This window comes from Hyla sarda, chromosome 2 (genome assembly GCF_029499605.1).
Source record: "Hyla sarda isolate aHylSar1 chromosome 2, aHylSar1.hap1, whole genome shotgun sequence".
Taxonomy (NCBI): Eukaryota; Metazoa; Chordata; class Amphibia; order Anura; family Hylidae; genus Hyla; species Hyla sarda.
Window position 1 is genome coordinate 466739993 of NC_079190.1, and position 25262 is coordinate 466765254.

Below are 25262 nucleotides of genomic sequence, written 5' to 3' on the forward strand. Positions count from 1 at the left end.
CACTGGATGTCTGGGGTGCCGCAGCCGAGATCGCGGGGGTCCCTAGCAGTAGGACCCCCGCGATCAGACATCTTAAACCCTATACTTTGGATAGGGGATAAGATGTCTAGGGGCGGAGTACCCCTTTAAGGGCTGGTCCTGCAGGATTCCTGCTAATGGGAACTGCGTTCCTGCTGTGAAAAAGTGCAGGAACTCGTTCCCATGAGTTCCTGCAGGACTTGAGCCCTGGTCTCCACCCTTTACAACATTATGACTCAAGCTGATATGTGTCAGTGGGCTCCTTTGTGGGTCTTTTGATGGTGACAAATAATGCACGGATACCCTCTATGTTAGCACTGTATATATGTAATACGCGACATACAGTATATGATTTTCTGTACAAGTCTGAGTTCATGGGAACTTCTCATCTTTGTCCTATGTTCATCCCATGGTTACTGTATGGTTGAAATGAATACACTGATTTGGGAAAAACCTACCTAAAGGTCAAACCTCTAAGACTTATCATTGTTACACAGTTTTTTTTCTCTGGGCTGAGGCGGTGGTCAGAAATGCTCATTTAACTCTTTGTCTGGTATACAAATGAGGTTGACACCAGTGCGGTGGGAATTACCTTTATTCGATAAATGAGGTTATGCATGAGAACAAAGGAATAATAACATCTAGTAATGTAGATAGGATAAAGAACGCTTTTTATGTATATGAAAATGTTCCAAAAATTCTGTAAGCATTTCAATCTCGTACAACCCCTTACAATGCTTACAACATTTTTGGAACATTTTCATATACATATCAAGTCTATGTTGTGTTTGGTGCCAAAGCTCATTCTATCCCTAGGATTAAAGGGGTACTCTGGCCCTGAGACATCTTATGCTCTATCCAAAGGATAGGGGATAAGATGTCTCCTTGCAGGGGTCCCGCCCCTGGGGACCCCCACAATCTTGTATTCGCCACCCACCTGTTTGAGCTGCCCGCAGCGGTGCCAGCTCACAAACAGCCGGGTGGCGACCACGGGGCCTGAGTATCCTGACGTTACGACTTTGCCCCCGTGTGACATGACCCCCCGCTATGCAAGTCTATCGGAGGGGGCGTGACCTGTTCAGTTGCTTTTGAACACAAATAGTTAATCCTCAAGTGACATAAAAGCAACTTAATGCATTTAGGCATGTATATGTGGTAAAGACAACTTGCTGAGGTTCAAACCAAGCATCAGAATGGGAAGGAAAAGGGTTTTAAAGGGGTACTCCATTGCTAGATATCTTATCCCCTATACAAAGGATAGGGCATAAGATGTCAGATCACGAGGGTCCGGCCGCTGGGACCCCCCGCAATCTCCGTGCAGACACACAGCATTCTGAACATTGCATTCAATACGCTGGGTTGAGGCAGCCATGGTCGTGACGCCATGCCCCCTCTATTCACGTCTATGGCTGTCACAACCATGGCCGCCCATGCAGACACCCAGCATTCTGAACATTGAGTTGAGAATGCTGGGTGTCTGCATGAAGATCAAGGGGGGTCCCAGTGGCCGGACCCCTGCAATCAGACAGCTTATCCCCAATACTTTGGATAAATTGTCTGGCAAGGGACTACCCCTTTAAATGATTTTGTCATGACACAACTGTTGGTATCAGACAGTCCGGTCTGAGTATTTCAAAAACTACAGATCTACTGGGAATTTTATGCACAACCATCTCGAGGGTTTACAGAGAATGGTCCAAAAAAGAGGAAATATCCAGTGAGTGGCAGTTATGTGGATGAAAATGCCTTGTTGATGTCAAAGCAGAATGGGCAGACTGGTTCAAAATGACAGAAAGCACCAGTAACTCAAATAACAACTTGTTCCGACCAAGGTGTGCAGAATACCATCTCTGAACGTAAAACACGTCCCACCTTGAAGTAGATGGGCTACAGCAGCAGAAGACCACACTGGGCGCTACTTTTGTGAGCTGAGAACAGGAAACTGATGCTCACCAAAATTGGATAAAGTAAGACTGGAACAACGTTGTCTGGTCTGATGTCAGGGTCAGGATTTAGTGGAAACAACATGAAAGCATGGATTCATCTTGCCTTTTATTAACAGTTCAGGCTGGTGGTGGTGTAATGGTTTGGGGGGACATTTTCTTGGCACACTTTGGGCCCTTTAGTACCACTTGATCCTGGTATAAACATGACAGCCTATCTGAGTATTTTCCTGACCATGTCCATCCCTTTATGACCACAGTGGACCCATCATCTGATGGATACTTCCAACAGGATAACATCCCATGTCACATGACATAATCTCATACATAACAATGAGGTCACTGGACTCCAATGGCCTCCACAGATCTCATCCTATAGATTTGGTGGAACCAGAGATTCTCATCATTATGTGCAGCTGACAAATCTACGGCAACTGTGTGATGTCATTATGTCCATATGCAGCAACTGTGTGATGTCATTATGTCCATATGGAGGAACTGTGTGATGTCATCATGTCTATATGGAGGAACTGTGTGATGTCATCATGTCCATATGGAGGAACTTTGTGATGTCATTATGTCCACATGGAGGAACTGTGTGATGTCATTATGTCCATATGGAGGAACTGTGTGATGTCATCATGTCCACATGGAGGAACTGTGTGATGTCATTATATCCATATGGAGGAACTGTGTGATGTCATCATGTCCATATGGAGGAACTGTGTGATGTCATCATGTCCACATGGAGGAACTGTGTGATGTCATCATGTCCACATGGAGGAACTATGTGATGTCATCATGTCCATATGGAGGAACTGTGTGATGTCATCATGTCCATATGGAGGAACTGTGTGATGTCATTATGTCCATATAGAAGAACTGTGTGATGTCATCATGTCCATATAGAGGAACTGTGTGATGTCATTATGTCCATATAGAGGAAGTGTGTGATGTCATCATGTCCACATGGAGGAACTGTGTGATGTCATCATGTCCACATGGAGGAACTGTGTGATGTCATCATGTCTACAAGGAGGAACTGTGTGATGTCATCATGTCTACAAGGAGGAACTGTGTGATGTCATCACGTCCAAATGGAGGAACTGTGTGATGTCATCATGTCTACAAGGAGGAACTGTGTGATGTAATTATGTCCACATGGAGGAACTGTGTGATGTCATCATGTCTACAAGGAGGAACTGTGTGATGTCATCATGTCTACAAGGAGGAACTGTGTAATGTCATCATGTCCGTATGGAGGAACTGTGTGATGTCATCATGTCCATATGAAGGAACTGTGTGATGTCATCATGTCCATATGGAGGAACTATGTGATGTCATCATATCCATATGGAGGAACTGTGTGATGTCATCATGTCTATATAGAGGAACTGTGTGATGTCATCATATCCATATGGAGGAACTGTGTGATGTCACCATGTCCATATGGAGCAAAGTTTCTGAGGAATCTCCGGCACTTTGTAGAATGTATACCATGAAGAATGAAGGCAAAAGGGAGTCTTACTCAGTACTAGTAAGGTGTATCTAAGAGCCAGTGAGTGTAAACTTTATTAACTATAATGTTGCATTGGGTTGTAGTCGTAGTCACCAGATCTATCAGCAGATGCTGACTGTTTCACAAGAGTCTGGAAACCCCTGATGAATCGAAGGAAAATCCCACCAGAACCATTGCTGGGATTCCCTGTATTATATGTAGATACTTGATATATATATATATATATATATATATATATATATATATATATATATATGGATATACTGTATATATACATATAGCAAAATAAATGTAAATTCCCTTATAAAATAATCTTAACCTCAGTTAATCCTTTACATACTATTGCATTTATTTACATTTTTAGGATATTTTTGGGCTCTCCTGCCTGTCTTCCTGTATTTATCCCCACACAAGATATGAACAAATGAAAACTTTTTACAGAATCTCTTCACCCCATAGACCATGGTTTCCTAACCAGTCTACCTCCATCTGTTGCAAAACTGCAACCTCCAGAATGCCCGGACAGCCAAAGGCATGCTGGGATTTGTAGTTTTGCAACAGTTGAAGGCACCCTTGTGGGCAACACTGTCCTACACGGTCATTGTGAGTTCTGTTTCATGCAAGACTAGCTGAGTACCCGGCATAGCCCAGTCTGCATACCACCCAGCTTTCCTAGTCTCCTAAAGCCCTAGCAGTGATACGATTCTCATCCTGCCTGCACTCTCACTGCAGCAGCATTGCCATACCCTCTACCTGCCTCCACACAAATGTTTTCTCTCCCACGCCCCATCCACTTTCCCTGCCCTGACACTAATTATTCTCTACACCTGCCTTTAGGACAGTTAAATCATACTTTTCCATCACATGGGTCCAGTAGCAGGATGTTTGAAACTGCGAGGCAATCTCCACAGCCCGTGAGTAATGCAATAAGGAGATGTATCAGAAGTCCCGTAGACTTGCATGGGACTTCTGTTACATCTCCTTATCACGTTACTCTTGGGACGCGAAGCCATCCCTAAACTGTACTTTATTTTTATATTATAATTTATGTACAAGGAAGCATTTTTTTTACTTGTCTAGTGTGTCCTGCCCCACAAGTGTAATACTAACATGTGAATGCTTTAGGGACAAGAGCAAAACTGACGGGCCCTCTTGCCTTGGAAGGACTAGGTTCGTGTATCCTCAGGGCTGCCCTGTCCAATCGACAGACAAATATCTAAAGACCCCCTTCTGAATGTCTCCAAACATAATGACATCTCAGAGCAACCCAAGGAAACATAAGTGAAGGAGGGGATTGTTACAAGTTTACCATGGCACACTTCCCTGTGAAGACCCCTGCCTTGTTTAAATTGGACTAGTGCGAAATATCTAAAGTCAGTCACAAGTCAAGTCTCAAGTATAATCCCAAGTTAAGTCTCAAGTTAAAGGGGTACTCCAATGGTCAATGTGTTTTTGCGCTCCTGACTTACCCTTTCTGTGTTGTTTCCTTCTTCTCCTTGGTGTCTTGGCTACTCTCTTTCCCTTTTATGTGGTCTTTTTTTCCCCCAGTTTGTTTTTTGTACAGCAGCTTCTATTTCCTTTTTCTGGCTGGGCTGCAAACTACAAATCCCTGCAGGCCACATTCAGCTTCATGCGCATGCGCCCAACACACAGTGAAGCGCACGGAAAGTGATAGTATGTATGAAAGAACCGAGTCCCATACCCGAACACGCCTTCTACAGTGTGATTGTAGGGCCATCCAGTATGTTACCACGGACAGAGAGAGAAGCAGGTATGCGTCCGAAAACAACAGCCATCGGCCCCGCAAGCTGATGGGAGTTACAGAACGAAGTTGATGGGAGTTACCAAATCAAGCTGGCAATAGGAAAAAAAGAAACTCTGACGCATTGTCCACAGCATTGACCGAACATGGCCGAAACAATGGACAACAGTCACGGCAACAACTCAAAACTGCTAAACTTCCTGGCCAGCAAACAGGTAAGTAAAAACACACTTACTGCACAAACATATAACACATGTCAATTACAAAAGGCAACATGATAACAAAAAGACGCTACATCCGCAAAGAAATTAACCACCGGAGTACTCCTTTAAGTATCAAGTCGTAGTGTAAAGTCAAAAAGGGGTTATCCAGGAAAAAACGTTGTTTTATATATCAACTGGCTCCAGAAAGTTAAACAGATTTGTAAATTACTTCTATTAAAAAAATCTTAATCCTTTCAGTACTTATGAGCTGCTGAAGTTGAGTTGATCTTTTTTGTCTAAGTGCTCTCTGATGACACGTGTCTCGGGAACCGCCCAGTTTAGAAGCAAATCCCCATAGCAAACCTATTCTACTCTGTGCAGTTCCCGAGACAAGCAGAGATGTCAGCAGAGAGCACTGTTGCCAGACAGAAAACCACAGCTCAACTTCAGCAGCTGATAATTATTGAAAGGATTAAGATTTTTTCATAGAAGTAATTTACAAAACTGTTTAACTTTCTGGAGCCAGTTGATATATATAAAAAAAAAAAAAAAAGGTTTTCCTGGGAATACCCCTTTAAGTGTCAACTCTCTTTCGACAAGTGCAGGCCAGAACCAGCGCGTATCCTGAGACCTTGAGTGGGATGGGAGAGATTTAATGCTATAAATAATGGTATTTACCCACTCACTGCAGCATAGCTCTGCCTCCTGGAGACCATGTGACTTATGACATATTGTCTATGGCCACATCGAATGCTGGGATAGGCCATAGACAAAAGTAAAATAAAAAGACTTGTGCTGCAGCACTTCCGGACAGGACCTGTGCATGAAAATGGGGCAAAGCCATGTATTGAGGTATTCGAAGTTTATTACAGTATTATAACTTGGCATCATGGGATTAAATGCTAAAGGAAAAAAATCCTGGAATAACTCTTTACCTAAAAATCCTCCATTGTTTTCTGCCTACAGCTTCTATGGAGAACTATTTTTTTTCCATGGTAACAGACTACAAACACTTCATCATCCAATCCTGCAGTTGCGCTGTCATTATATGTTAGTCAAAACATAAGGGAGCCTGACTACAGGATCTGACTACATAGTGTTTGTTTGTAGTCTGTCACTATGGATACAAAGAGATTTGCATAGGAACTCAAAAAAAAATAAAAAAATAAAGGGAAATTTTACATTTCATTTTTTATTTTAAATGGGTTATGCAGGAAAAAACTTTTTTATATATATCAACTGGCTCCAAAAAGTTAAACAGATTTGTAAATTACTTCTATTAAAAAATCGTAATCCTTTCAGTACTTATGAGCTGCTGAAGTTGAGTTGTTCTTTTCTGTCTAACTGCTCTCTGATGACACCTGTCTCGGGAACTGCCCAGTGCAGTTCCCGAGAAAAGCAGAGATGTCAGCAGAGAGCACTGTTGCCAGACAGAAAACAACAACTCAACTTTAGCAGCTGATAATTATTGAAAGGATTAAGATTTTTTAATAGAAGTCATTTACAAATCTGTTTAACTTTTTGGAGCCAGGCATACCCCTTTAATTCCATTTAAGCAATTTACAAAACAAATGTATTTAAAGCTATGGCTAATCTTAAATGTGATATTTGCACTTGTTTCTTTAGGCATAAAAATGATACAAGTGCATAACAATATTTTTAGTGTTGTGGCTCCTCCTGTTTGTCTTTTTTCTTAGTATGTTGCGACTTAGTTTGGGCCTCATTTTCATCAGTATTTATTTATTTAAAACACCGGAAAAAAAAGTGCAAATCCTTCCATTATACATTTTACTGTCTGTTGGTTCCACTCCTGATTTGGCTCAAAATGTTCACCAGAATGAGTCTCAAGGTATGGATCAAAACACTGTGTGTGTGAAAGAAGCCTTATATTATTATACTTCTTTAACCCCTTCAGGACGGAGCCCATTTTGGCCTTAAGGACCGGAGCGTTTTTTGCACATCTGACCACTGTCACTTTAAACATTAATAACTCTGGAATGCTTTTAGTTATCATTCTGATTCCGAGATTGTTTTTTCGTGACATATTCTACTTTAACATAGTGGTAAATTTTTGTCGATACTTGCATCCTTTTTTGGTGAAAAATCCGTAAATTTGATGAAAAATTTGAAAATTTAGCATTTTTCTAACTTTGAAGCTTTCTGCTTGTAAGGAAAATGGATATTACGAATACATTTTTTTTTGGTTCACATATACAATATGTCTACTTTATGTTTGCATCATAAAATTAATGAGTTTTTACTTTTGGAAGACACCAGAGGGCTTCAACGGTCAGCAGCAATTTTCCGATTTTTCACAAAATTTTCAAACTCAGTATTTTTCAGGGACCAGTTCAGGTTTGAAGTGGATTTTAAGGGTCTTCATATTAGAAATACCCCATAAATGACCCCATTATAAAAACTACACCCCCCAAAGTATTCAAAATGACATTCAGTCAGCGTTTTAACCCTTTAGGTGTTTCACACGAATAGCAGCAAAGTGAAGGAGAAAATTCACAATCTTCATTTTTTACACTCGCATGTTCTTGTAGACCCAATTTTTGAATTTTTACAAGGGGTAAAAGGACAAAATTTTTACTTGTATTTGTAGCCCAATTTCTCTCGAGTAAGCACATACCTCATATGTCTCTGTAAAGTGTTCGGCGGGCGCAGTAGAGGGCTCAGAAGGGAAGGAGCGACAAGGGGATTTTGGAGAGTATGTTTTTCTGAAATGGTTTTTGGGGGGCATGTTACCTTTAGGAAGCCCTTATGGTGCCAGAACAGCAAAAAAAAACCACATGGCATACCATTTTGGAAACTAGACCCCTCGGGGAATGTAACATGGGATAAAGTGAACCTTAATACCCCACAGGTGTTTCACGACTTTTGCAAATGTAAAAAATAAATAAAAAATTTTGCCTAAAATGCTTGTTTTCCCAAAAAAAATTTATTTTTAAAAAGGGTAATAGCAGAAAATACCCCTAAAAATTTGAAGCCCAATTTCTCCCGATTCAGAAAACACCCCATATGGGGGTGAAAAGTGCTCTGCTGGCGCACTACAGGTCTCAGAAAAGAAGGAGTCACATTTGGCTTTTTGAACGCAAATTTTGCTCTGGGGGCATGCCGCATTTAGGAAGCCCCTATGGTGCCAGGATAGCAAAAAAAAAACCACATGGCATACCATTTTGGAAACTAGACCCCTCGGGGAACGTAACAAGGGGTTAAGTGAACCTTTATACCCCACAGGTGTTTCACGACTTTTGCATATGTAAAAAAAAATTTTTTTTTTTTTACCTAAAATGCTTGTTTTCCCAAAAATTTTACATTTTTAAAAAGGATAAAAGCAGAAAATACCCCCCAAAATTTGTAACACAATTTCTCCCGAGTACGGCGATACCCCATATGTGACCCTAAACTGTTGCCTTGAAATACGACAGGGCTCCAAAGTGAGAGCGCCATGCGCATTTGAGGCCTAAATTAGGGATTGCATAGGGGTGGACATAGGGGTATTCTACGCCAGTGATTCCCAAACAGGGTGCCTCCAGCTGTTGCAAAACTCCCAGCATGCCTGGACAGTCAACGGCTGTCCGACAATACTGGGAGTTGTTTTGCAACAGCTGGAGGCTCCGTTCTGGAAACAGTGGTGTACCAGACGTTTTTCATTTTTATTGGGGAGGGGAGGGGGGCTGTGTAGGGGTATGTGTTTATGTAGTGTTTTTTACTTTTTATTTTATTTTTTGTGTTAGTGTAGTGTAGTGTAGTGTTTTTAGGGTACAGTCGCACGGGAGGGGGTTCACAGTAGTTTCTCGCTGGCAATTTGAGCTGCAGCAGAAAGTTTGCGGCAGCTCAAATTTGCAGCCGGATACTTACTGTAAGCCTCCGCCCATGTGAGTGTACCCTGTACGTTCACATTGGGGGGGGGGACATCCAGCTGTTGCATAACTACAACTCCCAGCATGCCCGTTGGCTGTCGGTGACTGCTGAGAGTTGCAGTTTTGCAACAACTGTAGGCACACTGGTTATATATCACGGAGTTTGTGACCTAACTCAGTGTTTCACAACCAGTGTGCCTCCAGCTGTTGCAAAACTACAACTCCCAGCATGTACGGTGCATGGTGTACGGTGACTGCTGAGAGTTGTAGTTTGCAACAGCTGGAGGCACACCGGTCGTGAAACACTGAGTTAGGTAAAAAAAAACTCTGAGTTTCACAACCAGTGTGCCTTCAGCTGTTGCAAAACTACAACTCTCAGCAGTCACCGACAGCCAACGGGCATGCTGGGAGTTGTAGTTATGCAACCAGCAGATGCACCACTATAACTCCCAGCATGCACTTTAGCTGTTTGTGCAAGCTGGGAGTTGTAGTTATACAACAGCTGAAGGTACACTTTTCCATAGAAAGAATGTGCCTCCAGCTGTTGCAAAACCATAAGTCCCAGCATGCCCATAAGGGAATGCTGGGAGTTGTGGTGGTCTGCCTCCTGCTGTTGCATAACTACAGCTCCCAGCATGCCCTTTTTGCATGCTGGGAGCTGTTGCTAAGCAACAGCAGGAGGCTGTCACTCACCTCCAACGATCCAGACGCTGCAGGTCAGTCCCTCGTCGTCCCTCGCCGCCGCAGCTGCTCCTGGGGTCCCCAGCACCCGGGGTCGTCTTCCCGCACCCGCTCACGTCCTCCGGAAGAGGGGCGGAGCGGGTGCGGGAGTGACACCCGCAGCAGGCGCCCTGATTGGTCGGCCGGTAATCCGGCCGACGAATCAGGGCGATCGTGAGGTGGCACCAGTGCCACCTCACCCCTGCAGGCTCTGGCTGTTCGGGGCCGTCAGAGACGGCCCCGAACAGCCAGTAATTCCGGGTCACCGGAGACCCGATTGACCCGGAATCGCCGCAGATCGCTGGACTGAATTGTCCAGCGATCTGCGGCGATCGCCGACATGGGGGGGCATAATGACCCCCCTGGGCGATATGCCGGGATGCCTGCTGAACGATTTCAGCAGGCATCCGGCTCCGGTCCCCAACCGGCTAGCGGTGGGGGCCGGAATTCCCACGGGCGTATGGATACGCCCTCGGTCCTTAAGGACTCGGGATTCAGGGCGTATCCATACGCCCTATGTCCTGAAGAGGTTAAAGGGGTACTCAGGTGGAAAACTATTTTTGTAAAAAATCAACTGCTGCCAGAAAGTAAAACAGATTTGTAAATTACATCTATGTAAAAATCTTAATCCTTCCAGTACTTATCAGCTGCTTTATCATCCACAGGAAGATCTTTTCTTTTTGAATTTCTTTTCTGTCTGACCACAGTGCTCTCTGCTGACACCTCTGTCCATGTAAGGAACTGTCCAGAGCAGGAGCAAATCCCCATAGCAAAAATCTCCTGCTCTGGACAGTTCCCAACATGGACAGAGGTGTCAGCAGAGAGCACTGTGGTCAGACAGAAAAGAACAACTCAACTTCCTCTGTAGCATACAGCAGCTGAAAAGTACTGGAAGGATTAATATTTTAAAACAGAAGTAATTGACAAATCTGCTTAACTTTCTGGCACCAGTTGATTTAAGAAAAAAAAAAAAAGGTTTTCCAGTGGAGTACCTCTTTAACCCCTTAAGGACCTAGGGCGTATGGATACGCCCTGGCTTTCTGGTACTTAAGAACCCAGGACGTATCCATACGCCTGTGGGAATTTCGGTCCCTGCCGCGCGCCGAGCGGGGACCGGACCGAGATGCCTGCTGATATCGTTCAGCAGGCATCCCGTGCAAATGCTGAGGGGGGTCATCAGACCCCCCCATGTCGGCGATCGCGGCAGATCGTTAGGGAATTCACACTAACGATCTGCCGGGATTCGGGTCATACGGGTCATGTGTGACCTGATGACCCGGAGATACAAGGTGATCGGGGGTGTACAATACCCACTGTATCTATGGGGAGGTGGCGATTTCGTCACCCCCCCCCCCCCCAGGAGCGCTGCTATTGGCTGGAGGGGTTAACTGCATCTTTTTGCAGCTCTGCCCGTTAACTGAGTTCAGTCAGCGGGCAAAGCTGCTCGAAGGTGCCAGGGACCCCCCTCTGTGCGATCAGAGCCCCCTCAGGAAAGAAGATCTGCAGGGACAGAGCAGGGAAAGAATACACTCCAGGGCAAGGTAGGAGTGAGTGTAAAAAAGTAAAAAAAAAAGTTAAAAAAATAAATAAATCCCCCCGACCCCCTAATAGGTCCCCAAGGGTCCAGCGGAGGCATACGCTTTTCTTGCCTCCAACTCCGAATCTGTCAGTGAGGACGATGAAGATCCAACATTCCTGTGTTCTTCATCATCCTCCTCATCATCTAGTACTGATGATGAGCCCCCTGCACGGCGGCTGAGACGCCGCCAGGCGAGGCCACGCACCCCCCATGAAAGTGCCCCAGTGGCTGACATTAGTGCGAGTGGTGATGCCGCTTGTACTAGGAGTCCGACCCCCCAGGCGATTTTACCGGAGCCCCCTTCCGGTGGACCTTTCTGGAGACCCTCAGAGGGTTATCAGCCACGGCTTCCGGAGTTTGTTGGCGACTCCGGAATCCGGATTGACACGGCTGGGTTCACTAAATTTGACTTTTTCAGTTATTTTTTCAGTGACAGCCTGGTCAATCACATGGTGGAGCAGACGAATCTGTACGCCAGGCAGTTCATCGCCCACCACCCTAATTCTTTTTTGGCCAGGTCCAATGAATGGTACGCTGTCAGTGCAGCCGAAATGAGGACATTTTGGGGCATTGTGCTGCACATGGGCCTGGTCAAAAAGGCAAGGGTCAGGCAGTACTGGAGCGGGGACATCCTATACCAGACCCCGCTGTACAGTATGGCCATGGCACGGAAGTGGTTTGAGGCCATTCAGAAATGCCTTCATTATGCAGATAATGAGGCATGTCCACCGCGAGGTGATCCCGCCTATGACCGGCTTTACAAAGTGAGGCCGGTCATCGATCACTTTGGGGCCAAAGTTTTGGAGGCCTACGTACCGCTCAGGGACCTCTCTGTAGATGAGTCTCTCATCAGTTTTAAGGGGAGACTCATATTCAGCCAGTATATTCCCTCGAAGCGGGCGCGGTATGGCGTGAAGCTTTATAAACTTTGTGAGAGTACCTCCGGGTACACTTACAAGTTTAGGGTGTATGAGGGACGAGATTCCCGTATTGAACCCCCAGATTGTTCCCCCACTCAGGGTGTTAGCGGGAAAATCGTTTGGGACCTTATGTACCCATTGCTGGATAAGGGTTTCCACGTGTACGTGGACAACTTTTATACCAGCATCCCTCTCTTCACATCCCTTGCCGCCAGATCCACGTTCGCTTGTGGGACCGTGCGGAAGAATCAGAGAGGCCTCCCTCTAAATTTTCTGCAGACACCTATGCCCAAGGGTGAGTCCCGTGCCCTTGCCCATGAAAACCTGTTGCTGGTCAGGTATAAGGATAAGAGGGATGTCCTTATGCTGACCACTATTCATGGCAACGGCAGCTCACCTGTCCCTGTGCGAGGTACCACAACAACGGTCCTCAAGCCCGATTGTATTCTGGACTACAATCGGTATATGGGGGGAGTAGATCTTTCTGATCAAATCCTGAAGCCATATAACGCCATGCGGAAAACACGTGTATGGTACAAGAAAGTTGTGGTCTACTTGGTACAGGTTGCCATGCACAACTCTTTTGTACTGTACCAGAACGCTGGCAGCACAGGGACATTCCTCCAGTTCCAAGAAGAAGTCCTAAACTCCCTGATCTTTGCTGACCGGGAAAGAGCAGGCTGGAGTTCAGAAGGAACTGAAGTAATAGGTGCCAGGATCGTCCCAGGCGAACACTTTCCAGGTGAGATCCCCCACACTGGAAAGAAGGGACGAACCCAGAAAAAATGCAGAGTGTGTCACAGGAGGGGGATACGGAAGGATACCACCTATCAATGTGACACTTGCCCCGATCATCCGGGCCTCTGCATTAAAAACTGCTTCAGGGAGTATCACACTTCCATGCGGTACTAAATTTTCCCTTTTCATTTAAATTTTCCATAATTTGACCCCAATGTACCAAGTCCAGAGTACATTCCAAATTGCACTAAATTGTCCCAAAAAAATTTTCAGCAAAAAATAAACTGATAGGACCTCTGGGGGTATTTAAAAAAAAATAATGGGTCATGGGTCACTGAGTCACTATCATCGGGGACTTTTTATGTTGCCTCAAATGCGCAGCGCTCTCTCTTCACCTGAACATTTGAGGCAACAGGTTAGGGACGGCCACACACATCACATTACCAGAATGATGATTCAGAGCATAGGGTTTGGGGTGGGCATATTCTTTAGTTTTGGCTATGCTCTGGGTCATCATTCTGGGAACATAACCTGTTTTATAATTTTATGTCCTACTGTACCCCATTTTAGTACCCCATGTAACGTTTATAATTACCCCATGTAATGCCCCTTGAGGGGGGTCCCACTGCTCTGGCTCCACAGGCAGCGATTTCGAAGCTCAAGGCTCCTGACTGCACTCCTGTTCTTCTGTGACCGGTCCAGATATGAGGTATGTCCTTATTCCAAAGAAATGTATTTACAAATTTACATTTTTTTTTTGTTGTTCTGGCACTAAATGCGACATGCCCCCCCCCCCCCCCCATTTCAGCAAAATTTGCAAATGTGACTCCTTCTCTTCTGAGCATTGTAGTGCGCCTGCAGTGCACTTGACGTCCACACATGGGGTATTACCATACTCAGAAGAGATGGGGTTACACATTTTGGGGGGCATTTTCTCCTATTACCCCTTCTAAAAATCTAAAATTTGGGGAAAAAACTGCATTTTAGTAAAAAAAATTATAAAAATTAACACATCCAAAGTAGTCAAACACCTGTGGGGTGGTAAGGCTCACTGGACCCATTGTTACGTTCCTTGAGGGGTGTAGTTTTCAAAATAGTATGCCATGTGTTTTTTACTGTTCTGGCACCATAGGGGCTTCCTAAATGCGACATGCCCCCCAAAAACCATTTCTGCAAAATGTGCTTTCCAAAAGCCAAATGTGACTCCTTCTCTTCTGAGCATTGTAGTGCGCCCGCAGTGCACTTGACGTACACACATGGGGTATCACCATACTCAGAAGAGATGGGGTTACAAATTTTGGGGGGCATTTTCTCCTATTACCCCTTGTAAAAATTTAAAATTTGGGGGAAAACCAGCATTTTAGTGCAAAATATTTTTTTTTTCATTTACACATCCAACTTTAACGAAAAGTCGTCAAACACCTGTGGGGTGTTAAGGCTCACTGTACCCCTTGTTACGTTCCTTGAGGGGTGTAGTTTCCAAAATAGTATGCCATGTGGGTTTTTTTTTTTAACTGTTCTGGCACCATAGGGGCTTCCTAAATGCGACATGCCCTAGAAAAACCATTCCAACAAAATGTGCTTTCCAAAAGCCATATGTGACTCCTTCTCTTCTGAGCATTGTAGTGCGCCCGCAGTGCACTTGACGTCCACATATGGGGTATTACCATACTCAGAAGAGATGGGGTTACAAATTTTGGGGGGAATTTTCTCCTATTACTCCTTGTAAAAAAAAATTGGGGGGAAAACAAGCATTTTAGTGGGAAAAAAAAATTACTAACACATCCAACTTTGACATAAAGTCGTGAAACACCTGTGGGGTGTGAATGCTCACTGTACCCCTTGTTACGTTCCTTGAGGGGTGTAGTTTCCAAAATAGTATGACATGTGTTTTTTTTTTTTTTTGCTGTTCTGGCACCATAGGGGCTTCTTAAATGTGACATACCCCCCAAAAACCATTTCAGAAAAACTCACTCTTCAAAATCCCATTGTCGCTCCTTCCCTTCTGAGCCCTCTACTGCGCCCGCCGAACACTTGACATACACATATGAGGTATTTCATTACTCGAGAGAAATTGGGTTACACATTTTAGGAAGATTTCTCTCCTTTTACCCCTTGTAAAAATTCAAAAACTGGGTTTCCAAGAACATGCGAATGTAAAAAATGAAGATTTTGAATTTTCTCCTTGACTTTGCTGCTTTTCCTGTGAAACACCTAAAGGGTTAACACACTTACTAAATGTCATTTTGGATGCTTTGAGGGGTGCAGTTTTTATATTTGGGTCATTTGTGGGGTATTTCTAATATGAAGGCCCTTTAAATCCACTTCAAAACTGGACTGGTCCCTGAAAAATTCCGATTTTGAAAATTTTGTGAAAAATTGGAAAATTGCTGCTGAACTTTGAAGCCCTCTGATGTCTTCCAAAAGTAAAAACTTGTCAACTTTATGATGCAAACATAAAGTAGACATATTGTGTATGTGGATCAATGTATAATTTATTTGGGATGTCTATTTTCCTTATACGCAGAGAGCTTCAAAGTAAAAAAAAAATGCAACATTTTCAATTTTTTCATCAAATTTTTGCATTTTTCACCAAGAAATGAAACAAGTATTGACACAATTTTACCACTAACATAAAGTAGAATATGTCACAAAAAAACAATCTCTGAATCAGAATGAAAGGTAAAAGCATCGCAGAGTTATTAATGCTTGAAGTGACAGTGGTCAGATGTTCAAAAAAATGGCCGGGTCCTTAAGGTATATTTGGGCTGGGTCCTTAAGGGGTTAATAGTTATATCCTTAGAAGACATTCTACTTCTTTTTTGTATTGCATTCCGAATAATCGAAATGTAATCATTTCAGAATTTTTATTGAATTGATGTGGACTCAATTGGGAAAGCACATTAAAAGTTTATTCTTCAACCTAGACCCGAGCAGGTACTTTTCTTCATGCAGTATTTCATGTTTTTATACACGAGGAAAGTCCATGTAGTTCTATAGATTATCATTCTGTTTTTTTTTTTTTTCATTCTGTTTCCGAGAAGATTGGGGTGGGGAATATTAAAAAAAAAAAAAATACAGAATGACTCATTTACTCTTTTATAAAAAGGGTCTTTAGCTTTTCGGGGCTGACTTTTTTTTTGTCACTTCTTACAAACGAAGCATCAGGATGTAGACTGAAGCTCAGGAACCACGAAGACCTGGTGCAACGGTGCCAGGCAGGAGGCGGGAAAGGAAGTTTGTGGTCTACATGCGCTGTTAGCTCTACTCGATGCGGAGGACCTCTTGGTAAGTATTACTTGTTTTGGTTTTTTTTATCAACGAGGAACAGAACTGTTCAGGAAATGAGATGTGTTGACTGGAAGGAGGTCAGACTATTCGAGGCAGGTTGGTTTTTGAGAGTTCTAGTTGGTTGTTAAATTTTTTTTTATACTTAAGCAAAGTCTAATGTTATGTTAAAGGGGTTATCCAGGAAAAAACTTTTTTTTTATGTATCAACTGGCTCCAGAAAGTTAAACAGATTTGTAAATTACTTCTATTAAAAAATCTTAATCCTTTCAGTACTTATGAGCTTCTGTAGTTAAGGTTGTTCTTTTCAGTCTAAATCCTCTCTGATGACACCTGTCTCGGGAAACACCCAGTTTAGAAGAGGTTTGCTATGGGGATTTGCTTCTAAACTGGGCGTTAATAATACATGATCCTGGTAGGATTTATGACTTAAGCAAACCAGGTCAGGTTAATATTTTATCTGTTTAAGGAAAGGTGGTGGTCAACCGAAAACGTCCGTGGTACCATATTATCTTAGGTCTAGATCAGTGGTCTCCAAACTGCGGCCCTCCAACTGTTTCAAAACTACAACTTCCAGCATGCCCGGACAGCCGTTGGCTGTCCGGGCATGCTGGGAGTTGTAGTTTTGCCACAGCTGGAGGCACACTGTTTGGAAAATTTTCATCCTCAATTTTTACATCCTCCGTAGATACTAATACTGAAACACTATAGATCTACTTAGATGCACAATAACCATTGCTATTATTAATTAATAATATAATACTGCATCTATCATCATCCTACATTAATATGTAGAGGCAACTCTCTATAATATGCCGTAGACCTAAGAACACCAGAGTCAATTAGCCTTTCACCTAAAATACAATTTGCCTAAAAAATACATTAAAATACACTAACAGTAATTTGTAATTAATTCATGTATTTTCAATAATACTGAAGTAACACTAAGGCCATGTTCACACCGTATAATCCATGCGGAATGTCCACACGTGTGGACATTTTACACATTCGAAGAATCCGGCAGGTGCTAGGACCGCTGGGAAATGCCCTGACTCTTAGACGGCAATGCATTTACGAGCTAAATCCGCAAAAGGAATAGACATTTTTGCGGACGCCGCAATCGGGATTTCCACAGCATGAACAGTGCAGCAGAATCCCATAGAATTCAATGCAGCAGAATATCTATGGTAAATTTTTCCGCGGATTTCCGCCACGTGAACATAGCATAAGGTTACACTGTACCACCAGACGGAAACCTTGGGTCTATTTGGGATAAAACTTTAAAATTTTAAGATGGTTTCCCAAAATAACATAAGAAAGTTTTATTCAGTGGGTATCGAAAGCCCTATCAGTATCTAGAATAGGGCCGGGATCTCCCTCACCAGTCTCATCGTTGGCATTTCGTACTATGGCACGTAATGGGCATCCGGGCAGTGAAACGCCTAGAGGTCTATCCTGTGTTTGCATAAAGTGTTATAAATGTATAAGTCTTGAATACCCCTCACACATACAGTATCCTGCCGATATTTGAAGCTGCAGATTTGAAGCTGTGTTCAGTCATTTAGTTTACATTGAAATCTTCAGCATGCAATCCTGTGTATAAAATATGCACAGGATACTGTACATGTGAATGCAGCCTTAAGGGTATCCTTTTCTGTGGGATAAGGCGTTTCTTGCAGTCTGTAACCATGGAGACACGCAGGTATGCATTGGAGCTGCATGGGTAAATCGGTGGGAGAGATTCAGTAACGACTATTTGCTAGATATATTTTTGGTTTAAATGCTTTTGAGAAATAGATAAATAATTGTTCAATTTTAACAGCTGTACAGTGCAGGATAGTAGATAGATAGAGATATGTGAGATATAGATAGATGTGAGTGAGATAGATATGAGATAGATAGATATGAGATATATAGATAGAGAGATATAAGATATATAGAAAGATAGATATGTGAGATACAGATATGTGAGTGAGATGGATAGATAGATATGAGATAGATAGATAGATAGATAGATATAGATAGATGTGAGTGAGATAGATAGATATATATGAGATAGATAGATATATATGAGATAGATAGATAAATAGATAGATATGAGATAGATAGATAGATATGAGATAGATAGATAGATATGAGATAGATAGATAGATAGATATGAGATAGATATGAGATAGATAGATAGATATGAGATAGATATGAGATAGATAGATAGATAGTAGTGTTGCTCGCGAATATTCGTAATGCAAATTTAATAACGAATATTGCATATTCGCGAATTCGCGAATATAGCACTATATATTCGGAATTACGAATATTTTTTTTTTTTTTCACAGTACACATCACAGTGATCACCCCTCTCTGCTTCCAGCTTGTGTGGAGTAAAGAAGGCTCTAATACTACTGTGTGAGACAGGTGAGCGAATTTTCGCATATGCTAATTTTCGCACATGCGAATTTTCACTTATGCTAATTTTTGTATATGTTAATTTCCGCATATGTTAATTTTCGCATACGCGAATTTTTCACATATGCGAAAATAAAACGAGAATATTACGAATATGCGAATATTCGCGAATATATGACGAATATATTCGCAAAGCTCTTTGCCTGGATTATCTACGCAGTCTGAGACTGGGACTGCAATTGTCCAACTGCACCCTGGGACTCTCTTATCACTAATGTGGTTGTGCTGCCTACCCCTTAGATAGATACATATGAGATAGATAGATATGAGATAAATAAATATGAGATAGATAGATATGAGATAGATAGATATGAGATAGATAGATAGATAGATAGATATGAGATAGATAGATATGAGATAGATGTGAGATAAATAAATATGAGATAGATAGATAGATATGAGATAGATAGATGTGAGATAAATAAATATGAGATAGATAGATGTGAGATAGATAGATGTGAGATAAATAAATATGAGATAGATAGATAGATAGATATGAGATAGATATGGAATAGATATGAGATAGATAGATATGAGATAGATAGATGTGAGATAAATAAATATGAGATAGATAGATGTGAGATAGATGTGAGATAAATAAATATGAGATAGATAGATAGATAGATATGAGATAGATATGGAATAGATAGATATTAGGCAGATGGACAGATGTGAGATAGATATATATAGATATGAAATATATACACATATATGTATAGAGAATACAGAGAAAGGAAAGGTATTAACTGAAATGTTGCACATAGATGAATAAATCACTGTTATAATTTGGGACACATGACGTGCCAATGTTAATGCTTTTGTATATATGGTGGAGTATTGAGCGATATAATTGCAGTGCATCTCCAGCGGCTCTAAGTTTCCCACTTCAATCTGGAGTAACAAGGCCATGCTGGGAGTTTTTGTTCCACACTAGCTGGAAAGCCACAGAGACCCAGAAAAGTACACGCTCACAACTTACTGCCCCCATTTACAGGATACTTGAAGCTAGTTCTGGTTATACAATTATGACCTATGAGGTTGCGGTGGAGTTTCCATAGAGTCATCGATACGAAAGGGATTCTTATCGTTCCTCTAAACGACGTTCTGAAAAATTTCAGGGGGCAAGGAAAAAAACAGTGTATGAGCAATGTGCTCAAAATCCCCTGGGCTGTGATTTGCATAGACAGATTTGTGTAGTGTGGGAGTAGGGAGCGCTTTCCCCCCTTACCTGATGATACCGATGGCCTTTCTGCTTCCCAACAGCAGCCCTGACGTAATGGAAGTGAGCACAGCGAAGGAGTAATGGCAGTGATAGAGACAAGAAGGAAGCGTATGTCACACTTACCACTTCCTCTACACATAAGGTCCCTATGACATTCATGCTTATAAATGTCTATTAACAAGGTCTATTATTCACTGTCATGCTCGTTATGTATACAGATGTAGCAGAGCTGACTTTGTCATTTTGCATAACGCACTTTGATATCTCTTAGCATTACCTATGAAAAGGTCTTCTAACCATAATACACAGCATTAGTTTCTGTTCAGTTTGTTTATTTTTATTTGACCCAATATTATCTGCTATGTCCCCCTTGTGGTGGAGTTACAATATTGTAGTGACATCCAGCTGCTCACCAAACTGGATTTATTGCCCGACATGATACTAGCACCATAGGCCCTGCAGATTTTTTTGAATCAGAGCAAAGAAATCACAAGGAGTGATGTTTCCCTGTCCATGTATAATCTTGGCTACCAGTTTCCATGAATTTTATTCTGATCTTAACAAGAAATAACAGTAAAACGTTTGTGTTCGCAATGAAACTTATCTATAGGGTAGAACAGTGTTTGCCAACCTGTGTGCCTCCAGCTGTCACAAAACTACAACTTCCAGCATTCCCAGAAAGCCTTTGGCTGGATAGGAAACACTGGGATACAGGATAAGTGTAGATCAGCCGGGCTCTAACCTCGGGAACCACCAGTGAACTGAGAACAGGGGATTGATAGGGAGTGCGCATGTTTGGCCTCCGTTCCAATAACTTTGTCTGCAGACTACGTTCAGGCCATTAAACTGAATGTCTTGGTCATCATAGCCAAGATCAGTAGATCTGAGAAGGTGGGGGGTGGGGCCCAGTTCTGGAGTGTGCGGGGTGTCCTAGGAATCGGTAGCCCTGAGACCATACACTTATCCCCTGTCCATAGGATTTGGGTTACGTTTTTACAAATTGGAGTTCCTGTTTAATATTGCATATAAGAAATAAACAATAATATTATTGTGGTCATTATTATTATTTATAATAATAGCAAAACAAAAAATCAGTAAAAAAAAATGTGTCCAGGGAGCTGAAATTGTGATTCTTTTCCTTGCTCTACAGCCTCTCACTTCTTGCCCTTTGCTGAATACAGCCCAAGAGTTTCCCATGTCTTGTGGGCATGTGAGTCTTATTGTGGCAGCCACATATGGGAGAAACCACACCAGCATATAACATCGGCAACATTGTTTTAAGTGGTAGCTACATTTCATGCCTACTTCAAGCTGGGGTAAACTATCAGGCTGTGTAGGCACAGGGCAAGATGTGAGCCAAAGTAATACCTTATCAGCTTCCTGGACAACCCCATTAGATCAATGTTCTCTGCTCAGGGTTGTAATAGGAAGTATTAGGAAATCCCCCAATCCCAGGTGCACCCTTATGGTCTCTTCATGGACTCTAGACTAGGAGTCTAGATTGTCTCCTGCTCTTTTCTTTTTAAGTTTTAGTGCCCAGTCCTGGCACCAGGCAGCCACATATACTATGAAGAGAGCTCAATGTGTATTTCATATTTGACCCCTTAGATGTCTGTATACAAGTATTTGTCCATGTTGATTGCTGGTGAGTAGACTCGACCCATTGCTTGGTCTCAGTCAGCAGGAGAGAAGGATAATGAGATGCAGTGAAATACCATAAAACGCACGAGGAAACAAGTCGATAAGATTTGAATTTGAAAAGCAATAGATTTGTAAGTACCCAGGAGAGCCGGGACGCAGAGGGCTGCTTACCACCAGCGCTCACAATGTCCCTGCTATCCATAAAGCCTTTGTAGCCGGTGTTTTAGGCTTAAACCTTATACATCAATAACAAGTTGTAGATGGTTGGGGCCTCGGATCGCAGGGACGCAGCTGGAATTTTCTATATCAGTATTCTAGTACTATTTATAAAATACTGTAAATCTTTTACTGCTAGTTTTATTCTATGTAGCGTCGGTTCTGCAATTCCTACATGTTCTCTGTCCTGAAATGTCTGCTTTCATTTCACTGATCTGACCCCCACATGTGTGAAGATGCATATGCTTTTGTCTAATAAATTCTTTTACCCGACCAAAATATAAAAGAGATTTACATTTCTGTAGAAAAATTAAGTAAATGCATTTGCTATTCACCTTTAGAGTAATATACATAGTACAAATGCGAAGCCAGAAGTTACTGGGCCCCAATGTGCAAGTAAGTGTGTCTGTACAGCGCACAACAGTCATAAGAGCGAACTACAACCCATATGAAGGTGAAGAGGAGATAATTTTGTTGTAATATATAGTTACACAATACATAGATAGCTCAGGAATAACCACAGCACACCATAGTAAATCACATTATGCTATGTATTACGGTGTGCTGTGGTGATTCCTGTGCTGTTTAGTGGTGGACCTGTGACCAAGGTCCCAATATCTACCTGCACCTTGCATTCTTTGTAATTTCGGTGATTTCTCCAATGGTGAACGTGCTGTTCTCCTAGAAAAAAATAGATAGATATGCCCACCACTGCAATATTCGGTGCTCTGGCATCCACCTTCCCAGACAAACTGGTCTCGGCAGTGATACCGCTGCGGCCGGTGATTGGCAGATTGAGATCACAGCTGAGACCAGTTAATTTTGGAAGTTTTGGCCAGGCCCAGGAGGTCCTGAGCATAAGTTACCCTCCAATTAGACACTTATCCCCTGTCCACAGCATATGGGTTAAGTTTTTACAAACTGAAGTTCCCCTTTATAGTTGCATTTAGAAAACAAACAATATTATTATTATCATCACTCATAATAATACTATTATTATTACTATTAATAACAAAGACATTTAGTTCAATGGTTGTCCAGGGAGCTGAAAACAGGATTCCTTTCCTTGCTCCCCAGTGGCTCACTTCCTGGCCTGTGTCGAACACAGCCCAGTAGTTTCCTGCTTTGTCGGCATGTGAGCCTTGTTGTCAGAACAGGTACTAAACTGTGACAGCCGCATGTGGAAGAAACCACAACTGCATGCAACATCAGCAACTTTGTGCAGCCATTTAACACCACATGAAGGTGTGGTTTTGCCAACAGGTGGCCAATATTAATTATTAACAATTAAATGCCTGTAGTGGCAACACTTTGTGCCCATTTTAAGCTGGGATAAACTATCTGGCTGTGTTACCACTCGGCAAAAAGTGAGCCAAGGTAATATCCTATCACCTTCCTGGACAATGGGTAGTAGGGTAGTAGTAGCAAATCCCCCAATCCCAGGTGAACCCTTATGGTCTCTTCATAGACTCTAGACCAGGAGTCTAGATTGTTTCATTCTAGGCTCGTCTTTTTAATTTTTAGCACCCAGCTCTGGCACCATACTATGAACAGAGCTCAATGTGTAATTTATTGATGACCCCTTAGATACCTGTATCAAATATCAGTTGTCATCCACAAAACAAATACAAGCCTTTGTCCAGATTCATTGCTGGTGAGAAGGCTCGGCCTATTGCTTGGTCTCAGTCAGCGGGAGAGAAGGATAATGAGATGCAGTAAAAGACTATAAAATGCACAAGGAAACAAGTCGATAAGATTTGAATTTGAAAAGCAATAGATTTGTAACTACCAAGGAGAGCCGAGATGCAGAGGGCTGCTTACCACCAGCACTCACAACGCGCCAGCTATCCACAAAGCCTTTGTAGCTGGTGTTTTAGGTTTAAACCTTATACATCAATAACAAGTTGTAGATGGTTGGGGCTGCGGATCTCAGGAAGGCAGCTGGAAATTTCTATATCAGTTTTTTAGTCAATTTATAAAATACTGTAAATCTTTTACAGCTTGTTTTTTATTCTATGTAGCATCAGTTCTGCATTTCCTACATGTTCTCTGTTTTGAAAAGGATCAGATCCCCGCATGTGTGAAGATGCGTATGCTTTTGTCTGAGTTATTCTTTCAGCCTCCCGAGATTTTCATTTCTGTAGGAAAATGAATTAAATGCATTTGCTATTCACCTTGAGAGTAATATACATAGTACAAATGCAAAGTTAGAAGATACCGGGTCCCAAAGTTGCAAGTAAATGTACAGGGCACAAGTGTCATAGCAGCTGACTACAAACCGTGTGGAGGTGTAGAGGAGCTGAATTAGTTGTTTTACTGTGATAGATAGATAGATAGATAGATAGATAGATAGATAGATAGATACAAAGTAGAAAGATAGATAGATAGATAGATAGAGGATAGATAACCATGGAAACTAGGTAGAGAGCAGGGTCCCCTATCTTGTCATTTTGACAGGAGTTCCTGCTTCTCTAGCAAACAGTGATGCCTACTGTCTGACCCACAGAGGTAAGTTACTAGCCATTGTCACAAGCTGATTTCTTCCAATACCAGCGCCACACTTATCCTCAGGTTGTGTGTGGTATTACAACTCTGCTCCATTCACTTCAATGGAAGTTAGCTGCAATACCACACACAAGCTACAGATAAAAGTGGAGTTGTTTCTGAAAGAAAGGTCTTTAGCTTCTTATACTTGCTAGGCCAGACACTCTGCACCTGGCCCAGCTGTGCTTAGCAGTGATCCGCAGCCTCGGTTTAACACAAGCGTTGGGATAATCCCGACACAAGTATGTCCTTTTTGGCCCCCATTCGGGATAGAAATATCAGGGTTTGCCGGATGAAATAGTACAGACTACAGTAGATTCAATTTGGCTAGATCCCATAAAGAACCTATACAGTGTAGTATATGTATTTTAATTTGGGGACCCTATATGACATTAGTCATTGCTATATGTTGGACGTATATGTTGTGCACTACCCCAAACGTATATATCTAACAGACTCTGCTAACACAGTATAGACCTAGCCTTAGCAGTGCGCAATGATGCCCCTTACCTCTTGTCCAACTATCTGGCTCAAATTCCTAAGAGATAATCTGCACTGAGGGGCTGAAAGGAACAAGACTGAAGGTCCTGAGATCTGCTAGCTTCTCCTGGGAC